Raw genomic sequence first — 25,133 nt, forward strand, 5'->3', positions numbered from 1 at the left:
TCTCTCTCTCCCTCCCCACCTCTGTCTCTATCTCTGCCTCCCTTCCCCCCACACTCTCTCTCTGTCTCTCTCTCCCTCCCTTTCTCTGTCTTTCTCTCCTTCCCCCTTTTTCTCTCTCCTTTCTCCCCTCTTTCTATCTCTCTCTGCCTTTCTCTCTCTCTCTGCCTCCCTCTCTCTCTGTCACTTTCTCTCTGTGTGTCTCTTTCTCTGCCTCTCTACTTCTCTCTCCCTCCCCCATATCTGTCTTTCTCCCCCTTCTCTTTCTCTCTGCCTCCCTCCCTCTTTCCCTTTCTCTGTCACTTTCTCTCTGGGTGTCTCTGTCCCTCTCTGCCTCTCTCTATCTCTGTCTCTTTCTCTCCCTCCTCTCCTCTTTCTTTGTCTCTTCCCCCTTCTCTCTCTCTCTCTGACTCTCTGTCTCTGTCTCTCTCTCTCTCTCTCTCTCTCTGTCTCTCTCTCTGTCTTCCTCTCTCTCTCACTCTCTGTCACTCTTTCTGTCTCTTTTTCTCTCTGCATCAGCATTCAAGCTCTGTGTTGGTCATCCACCTTTCAGTTCTAACAACACATGGAGGGTGGCTCACCTGGTTCGTCCACATGAATAGCAATAATGCAGTAGCATTCCCCAGCTTTTCAATGGGTCATATTTGATATCCTAGGTAGGAGTGATGTTCACCTGCTCTGGGTGGGCATTATGACCTAGCCTCCTCAACATCAATGCATTTTGACCTTGGTAGGTAACCAGTATAATCAAATCTAATGTGTGGCTGACCAATCAATACACACATATTTTTCTAGCAAACATCTGTAACTTTTCAATGAGAACATTTGGGGGACAAAAGTCTTTATTTCTGGTAAGATCTTTCCTAGGCCCTGTGAGTATCATTTGCTCCAGAAAGCAGCCTGGGCTGTATTGTTATTTCAGGGAAGTCTAAAAACATGATAGTTTAGGGAGGTACTCACTTTTCTCTGTCTAGTAAGGAGATTCAAGCTGGGCTCGGTGGCTCAGCCGTAATCCTGTGCCTTGACAGGCTTAGGTGAGTGGATTGCCTGAGCCCGCAGGTTCGAGACCTGCCTGGGTCACTTGGTGACTTGGAAGGCTACTTGGAAGGCTGAGGCAGAAGGATCGCCGGAGCCCAGCAGGTCGAAGCTGTGGTGGCCGGGAGCGGCCACTGTACTCCAGTCTGGGTGACAGAATGAGACTCCAACTCAAAAAAATAAAAGAAGATTCAGCTGTGTGAGGAATGTGATGTTTATTCATGTCCATTCCTGTTTTCTTGGGTAAGTAAAGGTAGCCTATGTAAAGGCATAAACTTTTCTCACAATGTGTCTCCTGTGTCTACCTCTAAAGATGACCAGATGACTGAGCATCCTGGTACATCTGCAAACTTCTAAGCTATAGAATACACTAAGATTTAGGGTTGCAAATGAGTTTTTTTCTTGCATTTTGAAACAATAGTCCGAGCCCACAAATATGGCGTAAGAAGTCTTTTGTGACTGGGCAACTACTTAACCTGCCATCTCATCTCAACACTGGGCACCTCCTGCCCCCACCCCCCCCACCACCAGACACGCCCTTCACTGCCACCACTGTCAGCGGCCCAGTTTTGCCTTCTTAAGGCATTCTGCTTAGTTTCTCTCTCCCACACCCATCACCTCTTCATCTGAGGCCCAGGTCACTTCGGGCCCACCTTGGATAAACTTCCTTCAGGACCCCTACTCTTCCCATCTACATGGGCTCTGTTCCTCCTCTCCCTTGTCTCCCCCACACTCCCCAACCATCACCTTGGGTTCACTGAGCTCTGGGCAGTCAGCCACCTGCATCCCTGGTAAAGTGAGGGCCCAGCTGGAAGGCTGGCCTGGCTGATCCCCACAGGCCCTGCGTCCTCAGGGGGCCCCGTGGGGAGATGAAGTCTTGAACATCACCTGGATTCTGAGCCATTTGCGAACAGAGGACGCAGTACGTTGCTATGTGTTTGAAGCTAGTCTTCTACTACATGCAACTGGGCTGCATGTCGATCTATCAGTGATTATTTCTTTCTAAATAGAAGTGCTCATACCTGATATTGCTTTTGAAATGCCTCTAAAAAGCAATGCGGCCTTGAGCAAATGGCTGCCTTGGCCTCTAGAAATGAGCAGTTTGGAATCACTGAGTTCTAAATTCTCTTTCCAGTGTAGTGATTCTTTTCAGAAAGAGTGAGCAAGCCAAGTGACAAATCACGTGTCAGATTCCCGCTCACAGTATCTGATCCTGCAGCCCTGTGGCCTCTCTCTGCCTGCGTCACTGTTTGAAAGACAGCATGGAAGTCCTACAAACGCACCCTCTCATGCCCCGTCCCAGCAGGGATCCCAGCACAGCCGCGATCCCACCAGCCAGCCGTCCATCCACCACACAGGCTTGACGACCTTCCAGGCCATGTTGCTACATGATAGACACCCCATATCTTTTTATCAAATGGGCCATTTGAATAATAATCTGGCCTTGGGGTTAATGGAAGGCACAGGAAGTTTCAAGAATTATTAAGAGGAGTGAAAGAATGTTATAACAATTCACTGTTCATGGAACAGAGGGGAGAAAATGTGCGAAATCCTTGACAGGACTTCTCAAGACTGAGAAAAGAAAAAGCTGAAAAGAGACCATACGCCCATCTAGTGGCTGGACTTGGTAACAGAAAAACTCAGCTGGGTCTGCAATGATCTCTACTGTCCTTCTCCAGGAAATCAGGTTCCAGAGTCACAGTAAACAATCAATGATGGCTAGATTGCCGCTGCTGTTGTTATTATTATTATTATTATTGATTGCAAGGGTAATAAAAAAAGAATTCATAGAGAATAAAGCTATGTAAATTGGAAAGAAACAAGCAAATGACTAAAGGAAAATTATGTATTCTTTCATGATGTTCTGAAATTATAAAAGCCAAAATAAAACGTACTGTGATAGTTGCTTTGTATGGATTAATAATTTACAGATGTGGCAGCCAAGACCCAGGAAGACCCAAGGGTTTGTCTGAGGTCACACAGAGCAGACATATGGTCAGAACTTAAGCCCAAAGGGCCTGCACCCAGAGCCAGGTGCCTGGTTCTCCAAGATCTCAGAACCTTGGAAGGCTATAGAGAGCCTGGCTGCACACGGTTTTTCCCAGTAAGTGTGTAACAGTAAATGACATTGGATTGAAATTGATTCATGCTATAATAGGCTCTTCTGAGTGAGCTAATTTTATACATGTTGTCATAGAAAAATTGTTCACCCCCTTTCCTAGATAGAGAAAGCTCAAGGAACATATGTAGGATCAAGTACAAAGAAACAGAGCTGGATCTGAAGCCAGAAGTAGGGAACTCCTGACATTCAACTCTAGTGTTTGACATTTTAAGAGATGAGATTAAGCTGAATTTATTTATTACACTTAACATGAATGATATTCAGACGCAGGTTGAGAGTTCTCCAATCTCTTTGCCAACTACTGGGCAGGAGGACAAGAAGGAGTGGAGACCAGGATGAGTATCAGTAGGGGTGCAGAGGCCCTGGGATGGACAGACTTATATGAGGTCGCACAGATGAAAACCTGAAAGTCAAAAAAAAGAAGAATCTCAGGTTAAAAACTCACATGGAGCAGCTATAGGTCTGTGTATGGGAGGGCCTGGGACCTTACTTTCTGCTTTGGTTCTTAAATATTTGTCCCTGAAACTCTAGTTATTAGTAAACCACACAGAGTTTCCAAAAACGCTGCTATCATAAAGAACTGTTATGATAAAATCCAACCATTTACTATTTTATGGAGATGAAATTAAAACATAAATAAGGCAAAGTCTGGCTTGGCATGGAGGATCATGCCTGCAATCCCAGCAATTTGGGAAGCCAGTGGAAGGACTGCCTGAGCTCAGGGGATTGAGACCAGTCTGGGCAACTTGGTAAGACTTCCTCTCTACGATAAATCAAAAAGTCAGTCAGGTGTGGAGGTTCCTGTAGTTACCGCCACTTGGAAGGCTGGGATGGAAGGATTGCCTGAGCCCAGCAAGTTGAGGCTATGGTGGCCATGATTGTGCCACTGCACTCCACTCGAGTCAGTGAGAGTCTGACTCAAAAAAAAAATATGACTGTAGGCAAAGTCTACAGAAAAGTTAGATAAAAATTAACTGATTGCAGTCAACCAGTTAGAAACTAATACCAATAAGATGGTATTCAGAAGATTTGTTTTCATATTAGGTCAGAGTAATTTGGTTAAGTCAAAGTACATTGCAAATGGTCTTTTAAAATCCTCTGAACTGGTGTAGTGGCTCATGCATGTAATTTCAGCACTTTGGGAGGCCAAGTTCGGAGAACTGCCTGAGTCCAGGAGTTTGAGACCAGCTGGGCAGTATAATGAGATCTCATCTCTCACAAAAAAACCAAAAAATAAAAAATAAATAGCTGGGCATGGTAACACACACCTATAGTGCTAATTACTCAGAGTCTGGGGCAGGAGGATCACTTGAGCCCAAGAGTTCAAGGCTGCAGTGAGCCATGAGTGTGCCTCTGCACTCCAGCATTGGCAACAGAGCGAGATCCTGACCTCAAATAACAATAATTAATAAATAAATATAAAAAATTGAAAGTCATCTGATGTTAATAAAATAATTAAATTTTAGGATATATTTACTTGCTTGTCTCAACATTCAAAATATCTAATAATTTTACAGAGGTAATGACAAAATCTCACTCATGAAAAATTTAAAAAGTGTGATTATTTCTTATAGCCGGCTAGATGTTTTTGTACATTTTTACATTTGAAACATACACCCAGAGTGTGTAGTGTGGCCATTCTGAAGATTGACACACTGAAGGCCAGAGGCCCACAAGAGAAAGTTAAATGAGCCACTGTCAGCATTTAGAAAGTGATTGACAAGGATCTGAAAGATTCTGACTCTAGCACAGGTGTTCATCCAGTGCACACACTGCCCAGAAAGAAGAAGAAAGAAGAGAAAAATGTAAGATGAGGCAGACCTAAACATCATAGGTTCACATGTACACTCTTTTTTTGAAACACTTGGTGCCCAAAGCCAATGATACATGTGTGATATTTTCTCACACTTGCACAGACATGTGAAAATGTAAAGGATGATAGAGAAAGAACAATAATCTTGCTTCTCTCTCACAAACACAAAGAAATCAAGATGCCAACATGGAAGAAAATGCAAAATGTCGACTGTTTACCTTACAGCTACAATCAGACCCTGGGAGCAAAAAGTTCCCTGATGAACTAAAATTATTCACACAAAAGAGCCAGTCACTCCTAAAATAAAGGCTACTATTTGGCTTATTATAATGAGGTTTTTCAAAGTCAAAAAATACTTTGCAGCAACAGCCAAACCTTATGTGTTTATCCCATCAGCATTTATTTTAAGAGAAAGAAAAAAGAAACCACAATGAAAAATTTCCGAGTTAGCCTTGTTCTAATAAGTCATCCGCCCTTTAGGGAAGTAGATTCCTGGTGCTATTTGACTGACTCCAAATGACAAAGTCTGCATAGGCTAATTAAAATAGCTATTAGTATAACAATGTCTTGACCTCTAACATGATTATCTACTACTAATATTTCTATGTTGTCTGCATTTATTCCCATAAATACCCGAGTTCTGAAATTTTGTTTTATGATTTAATGTTCATGTTTGAAAAGAAGAATCCCAAAAAGAAGAGTGCAGTTTGAAAAGTCCCATAGTGAGGATAGAAATTTTATTTGTGATCACGTAGTATTTACAAATGCCGAACTAAGCAAATCTTCAATGGGAACCATTGCTGTTAATCTAAAGTCTGTTTTATCTGATATAAGAATAGCTACCCGAAGTAATCTACAAATTCAACACAATCCCTATTAAACTATCAGTGTATTTTTCACAAAATTGGGGGAGAAATTCTAAAATTAATATGGAACTAAGAAAAATTCCAAATTGCCAAAGCAATCCTAAGCAAAAAAACAAAAACAAAAAACCAAAGCTGGAGGCATCATGTTACCTGAGTTTAAATTATAATACAAGGCTATAGTAACAAAAGCAGCATGGTACTGGAACAAGGGCAGACATGAACCAACGGAAGAGTGAAATAAAACTAATTATCTGCAACCAACTGATCTTTGACAAAGCAGACAAAAACATGTGAGGGAGGACCTCCAAAGCCACCTACCATTGTTGGGAGAGGCTGCATTTGGCTTTAGTGAATTTTTCTTTTCTTTTTTTTTTTTTTTAGATTCTCTCAACGCATTTGCCCATTTTATGATGGGTAATATATAAGCGTACTTTCCCACACTACACTGAGTGTTCAGCAAGTTTTGACCAAAAACAGCATGATCCACATTTGTCACCCTCCCTATTCATGCAATCTAGCCCCAAACAACTTTTTGTTTGTTTGTTTGTTTCCCTGGATGAAAAATGTACTCAAAGGGAAGCACATTGCCAATGTGGAGGAAGTGAAACCAAAAATGACAGAAGCACTAGAAGATACTAAAATTTCAAAGTTGAAGAGTTCAAAACTGTTTAAAGCAATGGAAAAAGTGTCTCAATAGGTGTATTACATCAAATGGAGAGTAATTTGAAGGTAAATAAAGTTTAAACATGTAAGAAGAAACACACAATTTTTTAAAAAATAAATTCTGGTTTTTGAGGGGTTCCCCCCTTTTACACCAGGGAAAGGATGCCTTATTCAACAAATGGTGCTGGGAAAATTGAATAGTCACATGCAGAGAAATTGAACTTTATTGCTATCAGAAATTAACTCAAGATGGATTAAAGACATAAATGTCAGATCTGAAACAATTAAAAAATTTATGAAAAAGTCTTCTGGACATTGGCCTAGGTAAAGATTTTATAGCTAAGACACAAAAGCAAAAGCCACAAAGCAAAAATAAATATACGAGGCTTAATTAAACTGAAGAACTTTTGCACAGCAAAAAAAAACAAAACAAAAACAAAAACAAAACAGAATAAATAGACAACCTAACAAATGGAGAAAACATTTACCAACTATATATCTGCCAAAGGACTAATATTCAGAATCTACAAAGAATTCAAATCAGTAAAAAAGGAGATATACAAATTACCAACAAACTTATGAAAAATACTCTTGCTGCACCTAGGAAACTCATCTCACCACAAGGGATGCACACAGACTCAAAGTAAGAGGATGGAAAATTAATTCCCAGGTGAATGGATCACAAAAGAAGGCAGGAGTTGCGATCTTAATATCAAACAAAACAATCTTTAGCTATCAAAAATTTAAAAAGATACAAAAGGACACTATATAATGATAAAAGGTCCAATCCATCAACAAGAAATATCCATCCTAAACATATATGCACCCAACACAGAAGCACCAGTGTTTCTAAAGCAACTACTAATAAAACTAAAAAAACTAAAAACAAATAGGTAAATACCCTGCTAACAACTCAGGCTAGATCATCAAGGGAAAAAAATTAACAAAAAGATCCAGAACTTCAACTTGACACTTGACCAAATAAACTTAATAGATACCTACAGAATACTTCACTCAATAACCACAGAATATACATTCTACTCATCACCACATAGAATGTACTCCAAGGTCGATCATATTCTTGGCCATACATTAAGCATAAGCAAATTTTATAAGATCAAAATACTGCCATGCACCTTCTCAGACAACAGTGGAGTAAAAATAAATATCAACACTAACAAAATTCCCCCAAAACCTCTAAAACATGGACACTAAACAGCATGATGCTGAACGACTACTGGGTCAAAACAGAAATCAAAACAGAAATTAAAAGATTTCTGGAAACAAATGAAAATGAAAAAACATCTTACCAAAACCTCTGGGATGCCATTAAAACAGTTCAAAGAGGATAATTTATATCTCTATGAACGCATATAAAGAAAATGGAAAGATCACAAGTTAAGAGCCTAACTAATTACCTAAGGGAGCTGGAAAAACAAGACAACCAAAACCCTAACTTGAACAGAAGACTCCAGATAACCAAAGTAAAACCCCAAATATGGGGCACAGAAGACAAAATTATCATAGAAAAAGTCAACAAAAAAACAACCTTTTACTTTAAAAGAATAAATAAGATGTTTGGACTCCTAACCAGAATGTTCAAGAAAAAGGGAGAAAAAGCCCAAATAAATACAATCAGAAAGGCAAAAGATCAAATCACAACTGACCCTGAAGAAACACAAAAGATTATCCGAGACTACTATGCATACCAATATGAAAACAAACTGGATAACCTAAATGAAATGGAGGAGTTTCTGATATCACACAACCTCCCAAGGTTGAAACAAGAAGACACGGAGACATTAAATAGACCAATAACAACCCAGGAAACTGATCTCATCATAAGAAAACTACTTACAAAAAAAGCCATGGACCAGATGGTTTTCCAGTGGATTTCTACAAAATGTAAAAGGATGAGCTGATACCAATCCTACTGAATAAGATGGAATTTTCCCCGCATCATTTTACGAAACTGATGTCACATGGATACCTAAACCAGTAAAGATTCAACAAAGAAAGAGAACCCCAGACCAATATCCCCGATGAACATAGATGCAAAAAATCTTTAACGAGATTCTAGTAAATTGGATCCAACAACACATCTCAAAAATCATCCACCATGACCAAGTAGGTTTCATCCTCAGATGCAGGGCTGGTTCTACATTTGCAAGACCATAAATGTGATTAAATACAGCAACAGATGTAAAAACAAGAACCGCATGATTATATCATTAGATGCAGAAAAAGCTTTTAATAAAATCCAGCATCCCTTCTTAATAAAAACCCTCAAATATCTAGGTATAGAAGGAACATACTGCAAAATAGTAAGTGTCATCTATGATAAACCCACAGCTAACACACTGCAAAACAGACAGAAACTGGAAACATTTCCTCTAAAAACTGGAACAAGACAAGGCTGCCCACTCTCACCCCTCTTGTTCAACATTGTGCTGGAAGTCTTAGCTCAGGCAATTAGACAAGAGAAGGAAATCAGGGTATCCAAACAGGAAAAGAGGAAGTCAAGTTATCCCTCTTTGCTGATAATATGATCCTATATCTTGAAAATCCAAGAGAATCTGTCACAAACCTGCTTGCAATGATAAAGGACTTTGACAAAGTCTCAGGGTACAAGATAAATGTGCAAAAGACAGTTGTATTCTTATACACCAACAACAAGCAGGCAGAGACCCAAATTAAAAGCACAATCCCATTCACAATAGCCACACAAAATATGAAACCTCGGCATCTTCCTAACCAGAGATGTGAAAGACCTATACAATGAGAACTACAAACACTGATCAAAGAAATCCAAGAAGACACAAACAAATGGAAAAATATTCCATGCTCATGGATCAAAATTCATGCTCATGGAAGAATCAAAATTGTTAAAATGTCCATCCAACCAAAAGCAATCTACAGATTCAACATAATACCCATTAAACTACCAACATCATTCTTCTCAGACTTGGAAATAACAATACAGAAATTCATATGGAAACATAAATGACCATGAACAGCCAAAACAATTCTTAGTAAAAGAAACAAAGCAGGAGGTATCACACTTCCAGACTTCAAACATTACTATAAGGCTACGGTAATCAAAACAGCCTGGTATTGGTACAAGAACAGGCACATAGACCAAGGGAACAGGATAGAGATTTTGGAAGCAAAGCCTCAATTCCTCAACAAGCTCATCTTTGACAAAGCCTCCAACAACAACCACTGGGGAGAGGAGAACCTATTCAGTAAATGGTGCTGGGAAAACTGGTTGACCACAAGCAGAAGATTGAAACAGGACCCCTACCTATCACCATACACAAAAATTAATTCTAAATGGATCAAAGACCTAAATATGAAACCTCAAACTATAAGAATCTTAGAAAATGCAGGAGGCACCTTAGGGAAATTGTAACTGGCAACCAATTCCTATTCAGAACCCTTAATGCCCATACCTTAAGAAATAAGATAGACAAGTGGGACCTCATCAAACTAACGAGCTTCTGCAAAGCCAAAGAAACCATCAAGGAAGCAGGGAGACAGTCCACAGAATGGGAAAAAACATTTGCCAACAATATATCTGACAAAGGTCTATCATCTAGGATCTACAAGAAACTCAAACACACTGAAATGAAAAAAACAAACAGTCGCATTAAAAAGTGGGCAAAAGACATGAATAGACACTTCTCAAAAGAAGATGTATGGACAGCCAACAGACACATGAAAAAGTGCTCAGCCTCACTTATCATCAGAGAAATGCAAATCAAAATCACATTGAGATACCACCTAACCCAGTAAGAATGGACATCATTAATAAAACAAACAACAGATGCTAGCGAAGATGCAGAGAAAAGAGAACACTTCTACACTGCTGGTGGGAATGCAATCTAGTGCAACCTCTTTTGAAGACAGTGTGGTGGTATTTGAAAGAACTAGAAATTGACCTTCCATATGACCCAGCAATTCCTCTGTTGGGAATATACCCAGAGGAAATCAAATCATTCTACAAAAAAGATACCTTCACACGTATGTCTGTTGCAGTTCTATTCACAATAGCAAAAACACGGAACCAACCCTGTTGCCCATCGAAGCTGAACTGGATTAAAAAATGTGGTACATATACACAATGGAATATTATGCAGCCATAAAGAAGGGCAAATATATGGACTTCGCAGCAATTTGGATGGATTAGGAGTCGATCATACTCAGTGATCTGTCACAGAAACAAAGAACAGAGTTCTCAATCATAAGTGGACCCTGAACAATTATAATACTATAAGAAAGTGTTTGGCAGTAATGGGAAACTGTCGGGGGGGGTGGGATTGGCAGTTGAGGGAAACTGCTAGGGAAGGGAGGGACATACTTCATCAACAACAGTATCTGCATAATCAACGTTTGCATACCTAACTCTGAATTTTACCCCACACATTTATAATAATAATTTTTTAAAATCCTCAAATGCATAGGCATAGAAAGAACATACCTCAAAATAGTAAGTGCCATCTATGATAAACCCACAGCCAACATATTGCTAAATAGACAGAAACTGGAAGCATTTGCCTTGAAAACCAGAACTAGTCAAGGCTATTCACTCTCATCCCTCCTGTTCAACATTGTGTTGGAAGTCCTAGCTAGAGCAATTAGACAAGAGAAGAAAATCAGGGATATGCAAATAGGGAAAGAAGATGTTAAGTTATCCCTCTTTGCTGATGATATGATCTTATACCTCAAAAATCCAAGAGATTTTGTCAAAAACTCCCTTGCACTAATAAAGGATTTGGGGAAAGTCTAGGGTTACAATGTAAATGTGCAAAAGACAGTCACACTCTTATACACCAACAACAAACAGGCAGAGAAAAAAATCAAAAGCACAATCCCATTCACAATAGCCACAAAAAAATGAAATACTTTGACATCTTCCTCACCAGAAAAGTGAAAGAACTTTACAATGAAAACTACAAAATACTGCTCAAAGAAATCCAAGAAGACACAAACAAATGAACAAATATTACATGCTCATGGGTTAGAAGGATCAACATTGCTCAAATGTCCATCCTACCAAAGGCAATCTACAGATTCAACACAATACCCATTAATTTACCAACATCATTCTTCTCAGACCTGGAAATGGCATTATAGAAATTCATATGGAAACATGAGTGACCACGAATAGCCAAAACAACCCTCAGCAAAAGAAACAAAGCAGGAGGTATCACAATTCCAGACTTTAAGCTCCACTACAAGGCTACAATACTCAATATAGCCTGGTATTGGTACAAGAACCAATAGAACAGAATAGAGATTCTGGAAGCAAAACCTCAAGTTCTCAATCAACTAATATTTGTCAAAGTCTCCACCAACAACCACTGGGGAGAGGAGAACCTATTCAGTAAGTGGTGCTGGGAAAACTGACTGATCACATGCAGAAGATTGAAACAGGACCCCTACCTATCACCATACACAAAAATCAAGTCTAAATGGATCACAACCTAAACGTAAAACTTCAAACTATAAAAACTTGAAAATGCAGGAGACACCCTTGTGGAAATTGGAACTGGCAACCAATTCCTGATCAAAACCCCAAGTACCTATGCCATAAGAAATAAGATAGACAAGTGGGACTTAATCAAACTGAAAAGCTTCTGCAAAGCAAAAGAAACCATCAAGAGAGTGGGGAGACAGCCCACAGAATGGGAAAATATATTTGCCAACAATATATCTGACAAAGGCCTAACATCTAGGATCTACAAGGAACTCAAATGTGCTGAAAGGAAAAAAAAAACAGTCCCTTTAAAAAGTGGGCAAAAGCCGGGCTCGGTGGCTCAGCCTGTAATCCTGCACCTTGGGAGTCTGAGATGAGTGGATTGCCTGAGCCCGTGGGTTCAAGACCTGCCTGGGCAACTTGGTGAGACCTCATCTCTACAATAAATCAAAAAATTAGCCGGGCGTGGTAGCATGCACCTGTAGTTCCAGCTACATGGAAGGCTGAGGCGGAAGGATCGCTGGAGCCCAGCAGGTCGAGGCTGCGGTGGCCGGGAGTGGCCACTGCACTCCAGTCTGAGTGACAGAGTGAGACTCCAACTCAAAAAAAAAAAAAAAAAAAGTGGGCAAAAGACATAAATAGACACTTCTCAAAAGAAGATATAAGGGCAGCCAAGACACATGAAGAAATACTCAGCCTCACTCATCATCAGAGAAAGGCAAATCAAAAACACCTCGATATTCCACCTAACCCAGTAAGAATGGCCATCATTAATAAAACAAACAACAATAGATACTGGCAAGGATGCAGAGAAAAGAGAACACTTCTACACTGCTGGTGGAAATGCTAACTAGTTCGACCTCTATGGAATACAGTGTGGCAATTTCTAAAAGAAGTAGACATTAAAATTCCATATTACACAGCAATCCCCCTACTGGAAATATACCAGGAGGAACACAAATCATTCAACAAAAAAGACACCTGCTCTCACATGTTTACCACAGAACAATTCACAATTGCAAAGATGTGAAATCAACCTAAATGAGCCCACTAACATATCCATTTCTGTGGGTAATGGAAAAAAGAGAGAATACCGAAAAATACACATTTTTAAAAAGGAAAAAACTGTATTAACATTTTAATACTCAATATATATGCATATGAATGTAAGTCACATTTGACTTCTGCAATTGCACATTGTTACCATAATTCTTTTTTTTTTTTTTGAGTTGGAGTCTCATTCTGTCACCCAGGCTGGAGGGCAATGGCACTCTCCCAGCCACCACAGCCTCGACCTGTGGGGCTCAGCTGACCCTTCTGCCTCAGTCTTCCAAGTAACTGGAACTATAGGCACGCATCACCATGCCTGGCTAATTTTTATTTATTTATTTATTGTAGAGATGAGGTCTCACCCAGTTGCCCAGGCTTGTCTTGAACCTGTGGGCTCAAGCAATCCTCTCACCTTGGCCTCCCAAAGTGCTGGGATTATAGGCATGAGCCACCGCACCTGGCTGCTACCATAATTCAATTCAAATTTGAAATGTAATACCTAGATAACATCACTTAAGTTGTATATACATTTTTTGTTACCCTGGTATACACATACACACACATCCCCCTCCCAAACACACACACCCCATGGAATACTATTCAACCATTAAAAAAAAACAGAATAGTGTATTTTGCAGCAACCTATTTGGAATCGGAGGCCACTATCATAAGTAACCCAGGAGCAGAAAACCAAATAGCACATGCTCTCACTTATAGATGTGAGCTAAGCTAACAGTCTTCAAAGGCATATAGAATGATATAAAGGACAATGGAGACTCAGAAGGGGGAGGATGGGAAAGGGGGGAGGAATGAAAATAACCTAGCAGGCACAACGTACACTTAAGAGAATGATGGGTACACTTAAAGCCCAGACTTCTTTACCACTGAGCAAAGCAGCCATGTAACCAAAAAAACACTTGAACCCCTAGATATATTGAAATAAATAAAATTTTAAAAGCACTTTAATAGTTGCAGATTTCCTTGATGTCATTATTTTTCACCTTTTGTCTCGTAAAGATTATATGGACTCTTGTTTTGTTTTGTTTTGTTTTTTTGAGTTGGAGTCTCACTCTGTCGCCTAGACTGGAGTGCAGTGGCTACTCCCAGCCACCGCAGCCTCGACTCGCTGGGCTCTGGCGATCCTTTCACCTCTCAGCCTTCCAAGTAGCTGGAACTACAGGCGTGCACTACCATGCCCGGCTAATTTTTTGATTTATTGTAGAGATGAAGTCTCGCCTGCCCAGGCGGGTCTCGAACCCGCAGGCTCAGGCAATTCACTCACCTCAGCCTCCCAAAGGCGCAGGATTACAGGCTGAGCCACCGAGCCCGGCCTATATGGACTCTTAACTTTCAACAACCATGCCTGCCACAAGTGGGCCTCATCTATTTCCAAAATGTCCCCTGATGACAGAATTCTACTTTAGTACACAGATCGTTACTTGTTTCATAAGAATATTTTTTAAAAGTTAGCTTGACAGGTATAGGTGGGGGGAGGGAAGCAAATTTTTTCCTACAAAAGGAATATCTCACACTGGAGAAAAAACTCTTCAAGGCCAGTGGCCACACAACTTCAGAGTCAAAAAGCATAGCAGTGGCATTCCGGAAGTTTCAGTATGGGACACAAGGGATCCAGGGCGGGCACACTGAGTAAGCCAGGGCAGATGGCATATTTGAGATAAGGAAGCTGATGCTGTGGTGTGAATGGGGCTTGTTGCCTCCACCAAAATTCCTGTGAAATTTGACCCCCAGTGTGACGGTGTTGGGAGGTGAGGCCTAGGGGGAGATGTTTAGGCCATGGGGGTGGATCCCTCATTTCCACAGTAGTGAGTGAGTTCTAGCTCTCCTGAGACTGGGTTGTTTCCCACAAGAGCAGACTTGTATAAAGTGAGATTACTGTCCTTACTTGTCCCTCTTTGACACGTCCATTGCCCCAGTGACCCTCTCCACCATATTATGATCCAGCAAGAAAGCCATTGCCAGAAGCCACGGCCATGTCTTTGAACTTCTCAGTCTGTAGAACCATGAGCTAAATAAACTGCTTTTCTGTATGAATTACTCAGTCACAGGTATTATTTTATAGCAATACAACATGGACAAAGGCACGTGAGAGATGAAACATTCCAGATGTACCCATCTCTGCTACAGAGACATGTGGCAAACTCAGGCCTGCACATAGCCATGGAACAAGGTCTCTCAAGGGGGAATGAATGAAATGAGTTGTCTTGTCTCATTACTAGAGAAGGCAGGATATATTTATTCTGATCTCCAGATGAATATTTTATATTCCTGTAAAACTGGCACCTGTATTGATTATTTCTACCTAGAAGGAGGTAGATAAAGGAGATGCTGTAAGTTTAGTGAGGAGACTCAGGGTTGTTGCAAGTGAGTGCACATTGTGTTCATGGGCTTCAGCTCTATTTATTCACTCAATTAAACGCTCTTGAGTGACTGGCGTCTATACACATTCTGGCAGGCCTTGAGGATGAAATGATAACAGAGACCACAGTTTCCATCCTCCAGCAGTTTTGAAAAAAGGATAAAATCAACTATGACTAGGAAGGTCATAGTGGACTCTGACTTCTGTCTTCAACAATTTCTCACCTCTGGTCACTGTTCCTTCTATATAAATCCACCCTGGCACTATCTCCGCTTATTATCCTGACCACATTCTTCAAGCCTTTACCCAGTTGGTTTTCCTTAGGCAATCTGGGGGATTGTTCCCGGCCCTGTGGAGCCATTAATGTTGTTCAGCAGTTTCTGGTGCTCCTTCTGGGCATGTGTAGCAGTTGCACTCTTCTGTCCCTTTTCAGTTATGCAAGGCCATGTGACTTGCCTTAGCCAATGACAGTGAACTTTGTCCGTCCTGAGATGAAGCCAGCAAAAGCCAAACTTCTTTGTCCCATCAGAGACATCAGGGATGCTTTAGACCTGCATTGCCCTATGTGGCAACCACTAGCCATATGTGGCTATTTAAATTTAAATTTAGGTTAATTAAAATTAAATAGATTCAAACATTCAGTTTCTCAGTTACATCAGCCACAGGTCAAATGCTCAAGAGGCATATGTGACCAGTGGCCACCGTAATCACATAGCACAAATCTAGAGAACAATCTCATTATTACAGAAAGTTCTATTACATGATACTGCCCTAGAAGGTGAATATTACATAAGCCCACTTTCCTGACAACCAATGATATGAGCAAAACCTCCACCTGACTCACACTGGACATGCAATAAGAGAGAGAAACAAACTTTCATTTTTTTAAGACACAAATATTTTGAAGTTTTTCTGCATCAGTAGCATAATCTATTTTATCCTATGTAATACAGGTCTTTTCAAAATTGCTAAAAAATAAATTAGTAGTCAAAGCCATAAAAAAATTTTTTTAAATTGGTAAAGGCAACTGCATAGGTAAATTTAAAAGCCACTATTACTTTATGTTTGTTTATATCTCCTCTGTTTGCTTTGTATGTGAGTTAAAAGACAAAGGCATGTGTGAGAGTTTTAATGACTAGAGAAACATCTGAACAACCCATGACCACTTCAGTGATAAAGGCACATGGTGCATGTAGAAGAACTGAAAGATAGTCCTTTGCAGTCCCCAAACTGCATGCTATTTCATGAAAGTGTATTTCTTTGGAATTAGCTTCAAGAATATACAAGAATTATCAAAAGCCAGCACCATATAGACATTTTACCTCATTCCATCATGATCTTGTCTGTTGAGTTATTAATAAAGCTGGGGAAGGAGAATAAAATAATAATTATAATTTCATAGTAAGTGGATACACTATGAATAAAGATGTCATTTGTGACAATACCAACAAAAGAGTGTTATAGGAGCTTCACAGGAGTAGGGTTTTATATGCTTCTGAAACTATGTTGCTAGCAATTAAAAACAGATTACTTCAAAATTAGAATGCTAATTGTAATGTCATCAGTAATCATAAAGAAAATAACCAAAGATACAGAAAAAGAAAAGAGTAAAGAATTAAAGTAGTAGAGTAAAATACACAAAATAAGGTAATGGTAGAAGAATTGTGAACAACAAAAAAGATATAGAAAATAAATAGAAAAATGATAGAATAAGATCATCCTTGTATCTAATTACTTTAAATGTAGAAGGATTAAACTTACTGAATAAAGGATAGACTTTGGTAAAATAAAAAAGGGACCCAATAATATCTATAGATTTACTTTAGAACCAAAGACACAGATAAATTGAGGGAGAAGATAGAAAAGGTATTCCACATAAATTAGTTACCAGAATAGATCTGGTTGCTGAACAAATATTCACCAGAGTAGACTTTAAATTTAAAAATTGTTACAATAGATGAAGAACATTATAACTGATGAAAAGGTTAATTTATCAAGAACATACAACAATTATAGACACATATACAACAATATCCCAAAATGTATACAAAACCTTGACAGAATTGAAAGGAGAGTTCTAGAATAATAATTAATGACTTTGCTATCCCACCTCAGCAATGACAAAACCAACACTTTTGAAGAGCAATAAGAAAATGCAGAACTTAGCCAGGCTCGGTGGCTCAGCCTGTAATCCCACGCCTTGGGAGGCTGAGGTGAGTGAATTGCCTGAGCCCGCAGGTTCGAGACCCACCTGGGCAGGCGAGACTTCATCTCTACAATAAATCAAAAAATTAGCCGGGCATGGTAGTGCACGCCTGTAGTTCCAGCTACTTGGAAGGTTGAGGCAGAAGGATCGCCAGAGCCCAGCAGGTCGAGGCTGCAGTGGCTGGGAGCGGCCACTGCACTCCAATCTGGGCGACAGAGTGAGACTCTAACTCAAAAAAAAAGAAAATGCAGAACTTAATCAGTGTTATAGACCTTAAAGACACACAGTAAACTACCCAGTGACAGCAGACCAGACATTCATTTAGAATGCACAGGAAACATCCTACAGAATAGAACATATGCCAGTCCATAAATAATCAATTAAATGCCAACAAATGAGATAGCCTAAGTGAAATGAAGAAATTCCTGAAGATACGCAAATTACCAAATCGATTCAAAAAGAAATAAATATCTAAAGAGACCTTCAAAATGTAAAAATATTTAGTCAGTCTTCAAAATTCCTTAACAGCAACAACAAAAAAACCTGGGCCTGCATAATTTTATTGGTTAATTCTAGAAAATATTTAAATACTTAATACCAATCCATTTCAAACTCTTCAAAAATATACTCAAGAAGAGAATAACACTTCCTAACTCATCTTATGAGACAATTATCACCCTGGTACCAAAGCCAGACAAGGTATAACAGAAAAAGAAAACTAGCAGTCAGTATTTCTTACAAATATAGATGCTAATAAACTCAGCAGCAGCAGCAACCCAAATACAATTTTAAAATACAACTGCATATTAAAGAGATTATACACCATGAACAACGGGGATATATCCAAAAAATGCAAGTGTGGTTTAACATAGAATCAATCAATATAAAACATCTTAATTGATGCAAAAAGAGCATTTTACAAAATTCAGTATTCTATTATTTAAAACACTCAGTAAAACAGCAGTAAAAGTAAAATTTCCTCAATGTGGTAAAGAACACTTAGGAAAAATCCACAGTGAACAACATATTTAATGCCAAAGGACAAAGAACTTCCCCATAAGATCAGGAACAAGAAAAGAATGCCCACTTTTGCCATTACAATTCAATATTATGGTGAAAGTTCTAGTCAGAGTGATTACGCAAGAAAAAAATAAAAGGCATTCAACAAGTATACAAGCAGCAATAAAGGTTACCATGTAATTTGGGGGAAAAAACACATTCAAATTGGAAATGAAGAAGTAAAATTATCTCTATTTAAGAGGTAAACCTAAATAATTTAGGTGGAGAAAACTATTAAAGCTAATTTCAAAATTTAGCAAGATTTCAGGGTATCAAAACACAACAAAGTTGTGTTTCTATATACTAGAAATGAACTTTGAAAAGAAAGTTGACAACTACATTTACAAGAGGATAAAACAATACTTAGGAAGAAGTATAAGACTTATACATTGAAAACTACAAAGTGTAGTTGATAAATAAATTAAAGGGAAACTAAAAAATGCAAAGGCACATCATGTTCATAAATCAGAAGATTTTATTTGTGTTAAGTTACAGGGTCTCTCTCTGTTGCCCAAGGCAGATCTCCCATTCCTGACCTCAAAAGATTCTCTTGCCATGGCCTCCCAAATCACTGGGATTACAGTCATGAGGTACTGTGTGAAGCCCAGGACACTTAAGATTGTTAAAATGGCAATATACTCTGAAATAATCCACAGATTCAATGCAATTTTTACCAAAATTCCAACAGCTTTCTTTGCATAAATAGAAATGCTTATCCCAAAATGCATTGGGAGATGCAAGAATCTTAGATGATCACAATAATGTTGAAAAAGAACAAAGTTGCAGGCCTCACATGTACTGATTTCAAAATTTACTATGGAACTACTGGCATAAAGAGAAGCATGCATATCAGCGGGATAGAATTGGAAGTTCAGAGAAGAACCTGTGAATCTGTGATTGACTGATTTTTGAAAAGGGTTCAAGTCTATTCAGTAAAGAAAGAACAATTTCTTCAACACTTGAATCTGGAACAAGTGTATTTGTATCTTCATAAGAAAAAATAAATTTGGGCTTTTGACACACATCATATAAAAATGTGTGAAAAATGGATAAATAATGAGAAGTAAAACTGTAAGACTTAGAATAAAGTATAAGGGTAAGCATTTATGACCTTGAATTTGGCAATAGTTTGCTACCATCTTCTTCTGTGAATGACATCAAAGGCACAAGCAACAAAAGAAATATAAATAAATTGAACTCCATCAAAATTAAAATCTTGTGTACATCAGAGGACTCATTAAAAGCGACCAAGAAAAACAACGTGTTTAATTATTTTCATACTCTAGAAATAACTAAAATGTGAAAACTGTGGACAAAAACTATGGCATGCATCTTTTTACAATAATTAAAAGAAAACCTGTTAAAATTAACTCTAAGCATATTGAATTCTAAAAGGTTTGCTAAGTTGTTTTTTTGAATTATAAATCTTCCCTGATGCCGGATAATTATACAAATGCAAAAGCTTTACTATGCCCAGATAATATTACCTATTATCGACTAAATACAAGATGAATGTCTTTGTCCCATTAGAAGAGATTGCAGAAAAGATGCTGATCATAAAGGCCATCAATATTTCTTCAAAGTATGTGGTAGCCTGTAAAAGTAGAGACTTAATATAAAATTAGATGTATTTGAAGATTATTATTTTTGAAATGTGTTTGCTTAAAACAAAATTTTAACAATTATTGGAATGCACATCACTAGTAGAATAAACACTGAGAGAAGAAAATAAAACTGGAAAAATAACTTTAAAGTTTTGTTTGGTAGTCATTTTAGTTCTGATGTCAGTTTTGTTATTTGGAGACTATTACAGATGAGATGTGCATAAGACAAGTGAGCGATTATGTTAGTCTATCATCTTTGATTTCTTGAAAATCAGGAGCTTCAGCTTAGGAAAAGTATGTTGCACATAAAATAAAATGTACTAATACTCTTTGTCCTGAATTTGAATTATATGTATTTGTATACATTAAAATTATTTTGTCTTACAAATTATTTTTGCTTTCATCACTGAAATTCTTGTAGCCCATCCTTCACATATTTTCAGAATCCCCTTTGCCTAACCTATGATGTTGTAATGTTATTACCTATTTGAAATTTAAAGATTTGAAATATGGGGCAAGAACTCTACATGATGCACCAAGATTATCTTGTGAAAAATGCAGCATGAAAGATCACAAATGTTAGTAGGTTCATCTCAAAAGGGCAAAACATGGAAAAAGATGGAAAAAGTGAACAACAAAGATGCTGTTGAATGACTACAACAAAAATGTTATCATATGGACCTCCAAAAATCCAAGAACATCATCAAACGTTATCAGCATCAATGATTTCTCCAGGCTCTGGAAATTATTCAAAGAATTCCAGCAAGCCAGCATTTATTTAAGTAAAACAGATAAATTGCAGTTAGAACAGCAAGCTTTGTAGCATTTAAGCTTACACACCTGTGCCCAGTAACTCATGGCTTTGAAAAAGCAACAGCCTGCAATCAAGATAAAAATCAACAGCCTGGACAAATTAAAATCAAACTTTTGAAAGACAAAGAGAAAATGTTAAAAAAAAAACTCATCACATACAAGGGACTCTCAATTATATCACCAGCTAATTTCCTTATCAGAAACCATATACACTAGGAGGCAGTAGAAAGACATAATTCAAAATGCTGAAAGAAAAAGATAACAAACAAGAAGTAAATATCCAGTGAAATTATCCTTTAAAAAATGAAGAAAATAGTACATTCTGAGATAAATAAAAACAGAATTTGCTGCTATCAAACCTTGCCTACAAGAGATATTACAGGGAGTGCTTTAAGCCAACATGAAAGGATACCACACAGTAATTGAAATCCAAATGAATAGATAAAGAACAATAGTAAAAGTAACTGTATAAGTAAATCGAAAATACAACATAAGTATGTTTGCTATTCTTAATTCCATTCTCCTCCAATTCAGTATAAAAACAACTGCATAAAGCAATTATATATGAGGGAGAACCTCAAAAAATGGAGTTTATGTATTTAAAAATGTATACTGTCTTTTTTTTTAATTGTGTAAAATACACATTTCTTACATGTTTAAACTCCAGTCACCTTCAAAGTACTCTCCGTTTGATGCAATATACCTATTAAGACTTTTTTTCACTGGTCAAAACAGTTTTTCAACTCATCAACTTATTGCCTTTTAGTACTTCTGCCATTTTTTTGTTTTATGTCTTCTACGCCATCAAAATGTTTCCCTTGAAGAATTTTTTCCATCTAAGGAAACAAACAAAAAAGTCACTCAAGGCCAGATCAGGTGAATAGGGGAATAGGGAGGGTGGGGCATGGGGTCATGCTGTTTTGGGATAAAAACTGCTGAACACTCATTGGTGTGTGGGCAGGTGCATTGTCAAGGTGGAAGAACCAGTAACCTGTTTGCCACAACTTGGGATGTTTCTTCCACAAATCATGATGCAACCTTCTCAGAACTTCCAGATAGAAACTTTGATTGGCTGCTTGAGCCAGGGGAATAAATTCCAAGCGTACTTCAAAGGGGCCTGCCCTCAAAAAAATAGTTGTGTGGTTTTTTTTGGGGGGGTCCCCCTTGTATCCCTGTTGATGGTAATACAATGTGTAAAAATAAAATTAGTATGGTAGAAAATATCTATTTAGCACACACAAAAAGAATGTATTGAAGCACATTACTATTGGAAAACTCTAGAAAATGAAACCATTCTTTTGAAAATTAATAGTAGAAGGAAAGAACCAGTTGTCCTGTAGTTCATAGTTGAAGGGAATATTTATCAGAAGGATTTCAGATGATAAATGAAGAAGGAAATATATAATATAATATATAAATATATAATATCACCATTTTGCAAGTTCCGATGAATTAAAGCAGTGGTTCCCAACCTTTTTAGCATCAGGGATTGGTTTCATGGAAGATAATTTTTCCACAGACCAGGAAGGAGGGGAAGATGGTGGCTTGGGGATGATTCATACGCATTACATTTATTATGTACTTTATTCCCATTATTATACATTATAATATATAACGAGATAATTATTATGAAATTATTGTTATTGTTTTTATATGCATCTGCAAGCAACTGATTTATTGTGATCTCTGTGCAGTCAAACCTTACTGCTAATGTTAATCTGTATTTGCAGCCGCTCCCTGGTGCTAACATCATTGCCTCAGCTCCACCTCAGACCATCAGGCATTCAATTCTCATAAGGGTGCAACCCAGATCCCTCCCACGCACAGTTGGCATTAGGGTTCACACTCCTAGGAGAATCTAATGCCACTGCCAATCTGACAGCAGGTGGAACTCAGGTGGTAACACCAGCAACAGAGAGTGGCCTAAACACAGACAAAGCTTCACTCACTTACCCTCCGCTCACCTCCTGTTGTGTGGCCTGGCTCCTCACGGACCACGGACTGGTACTGGACCAAGGCTGCGATGGTCAGCAGCTGCTAAATCACAGAAAGAGAGACAACTCAGTACTATGTGTCTCCTGATGGGAGAACATAGTCCCACCAATAAGGGGTCTTAAAAAATGAGTAAGAGCAAGAAGATGAATCTAGCCAAAGCTCTAGACTCAACCACATATTTGCAGGGAATAGGGAAGACTGAGGAACGTGTTACACTACACCATAGAAATCAGCAAAATCCAGGCAATGAGAAACTCTTCCAGGCAAACCACTCAGCTTCTCTAACAAATGAGTTGCAAAGAGTAGATGGTTATGAAGGATGACCTATAAATTTATAAAAATGTAAAAGACACACCAACCACATATAATCTATGAACTTTATTTAGATATTGACTCAATAAACACATTAAATAAATTAACATTTATGAGATAACTAGAAATTTGAATATCATTCAGTTAGATTAATATTTCAAATTCAGAGATGCATACTATTATTTGATAAAATGAGATTTTAACAAATTGTTATATTTTGAGGGTGTGTGAAAGTATACATAAAACAACACTGACCATGAGCTGATAACTGTTGAAACAGAGAGTTGGATACATAGGAGTTTATTACTTGTCTACTCTTACGTTCTTGAAATTTTCATAATAGATGCTTAAACGATGAAACATTTATTATGAAAAAGTGTGAAAGTTTCACTTATTTTTAAGGTTGAAAAATACTTCAACCTTTCATCAAAATAGCAGGTTTTTATAGTCTTAAGATTCCTAGATCATTACTACTATAATTTGTCTTCCATTTTATGTCACACCATTTAGCAAAACATATAGTAATTGCCAGGTCTTTGGCTAACTCATGAGTAGTATGTGAGAATACTGTCTTAGTTCATTTGGGTGCTATAACAATATGCCATAAATTAGTTCGCCTAAAAACACACATTTATTTCTCACAGTTCTGGAGATTGGAGGTCTGAGATCAAGACACTGGCAGATTCACTGTCTGGTGAGGGCCCACTTTCTAGTTCACAGACCTCACCTTCTGACTGTGTCCTCACATAGAAAAAGGGACAGAAAACTTCTCCAAATGCCATCACTTTGGCAATTAGTTTTCCACACAGGAATTTGTGGGGAGAGGCACATTTAGTCTACAGCAGATACAGAGATTACCCTTAAATTTCAGCTTCAATCTAGTAGGGTAGAAAAAATAAACAATGCAAACACAGTACAAAATACACTTCACACACACACACACAAACTTCACTCCCAAGAAGATGGCTATTAGTTAAAAACAAACAAAATATAAAATGACAAGTGTTGGCTAAAGTGTGGAGAAATTGGAACATTTAAGCATTTATGGTAGAAATATAAAATGGTGCAACCACTGAGGAAAGCTATATGGCAGCCTATCAAAAAATTCAACGTAGACTTACTATATGATGATCAATTCCATTTCTGGGTGTATAACTCCCAAAAATGAAAATTAAAAATTAAAGGCAGGGATTCAGATAGGGATCTGTGCACCATTGTTCATAACAGCACTATTCACTATAGTCAAAATATAGAATCAACCCAAAAGTCTGTAAACAAATGAATAGATAAACAGTGTGGTATTCATATATGACGAAATATTTTTCAGCCTTAAAAATAAGTGAAACTTTGACACATGCTTCAACACGAATGAATACTGGAAATGTTGGATACATTATGTTAAGTCACAAAAAAGACAAATACCACAAGGGGCTTACCCTCCTCCAAAAGATAACTCTGGATTTTTTGGGGTCTCCCTAATATATATATATGTCTATACACACACATGCACACACAAATATCTTCAACCACGTGATTAAGTTTTTAGTTATCAGGCATGGGATAGCCTTAGCCTGTATGTTTCCATCAGCATTTTAGAAACTTTATGTTGTTTTATAATGAGAAATTATGGTGTCAAACTAACCTCATAAAGTGCTCTTTGTGTTCACAATTTATCAAATCACTTCAGCAACACTTAAGATGTAATTATAGGAAAAAAACAGCAATATATGATTGCAAAAAAC

This window comes from Carlito syrichta, unplaced genomic scaffold (genome assembly GCF_000164805.1).
Source record: "Carlito syrichta isolate Samal-C Ts95f unplaced genomic scaffold, Tarsius_syrichta-2.0.1 Scaffold137413, whole genome shotgun sequence".
Taxonomy (NCBI): domain Eukaryota; kingdom Metazoa; phylum Chordata; class Mammalia; order Primates; family Tarsiidae; genus Carlito; species Carlito syrichta.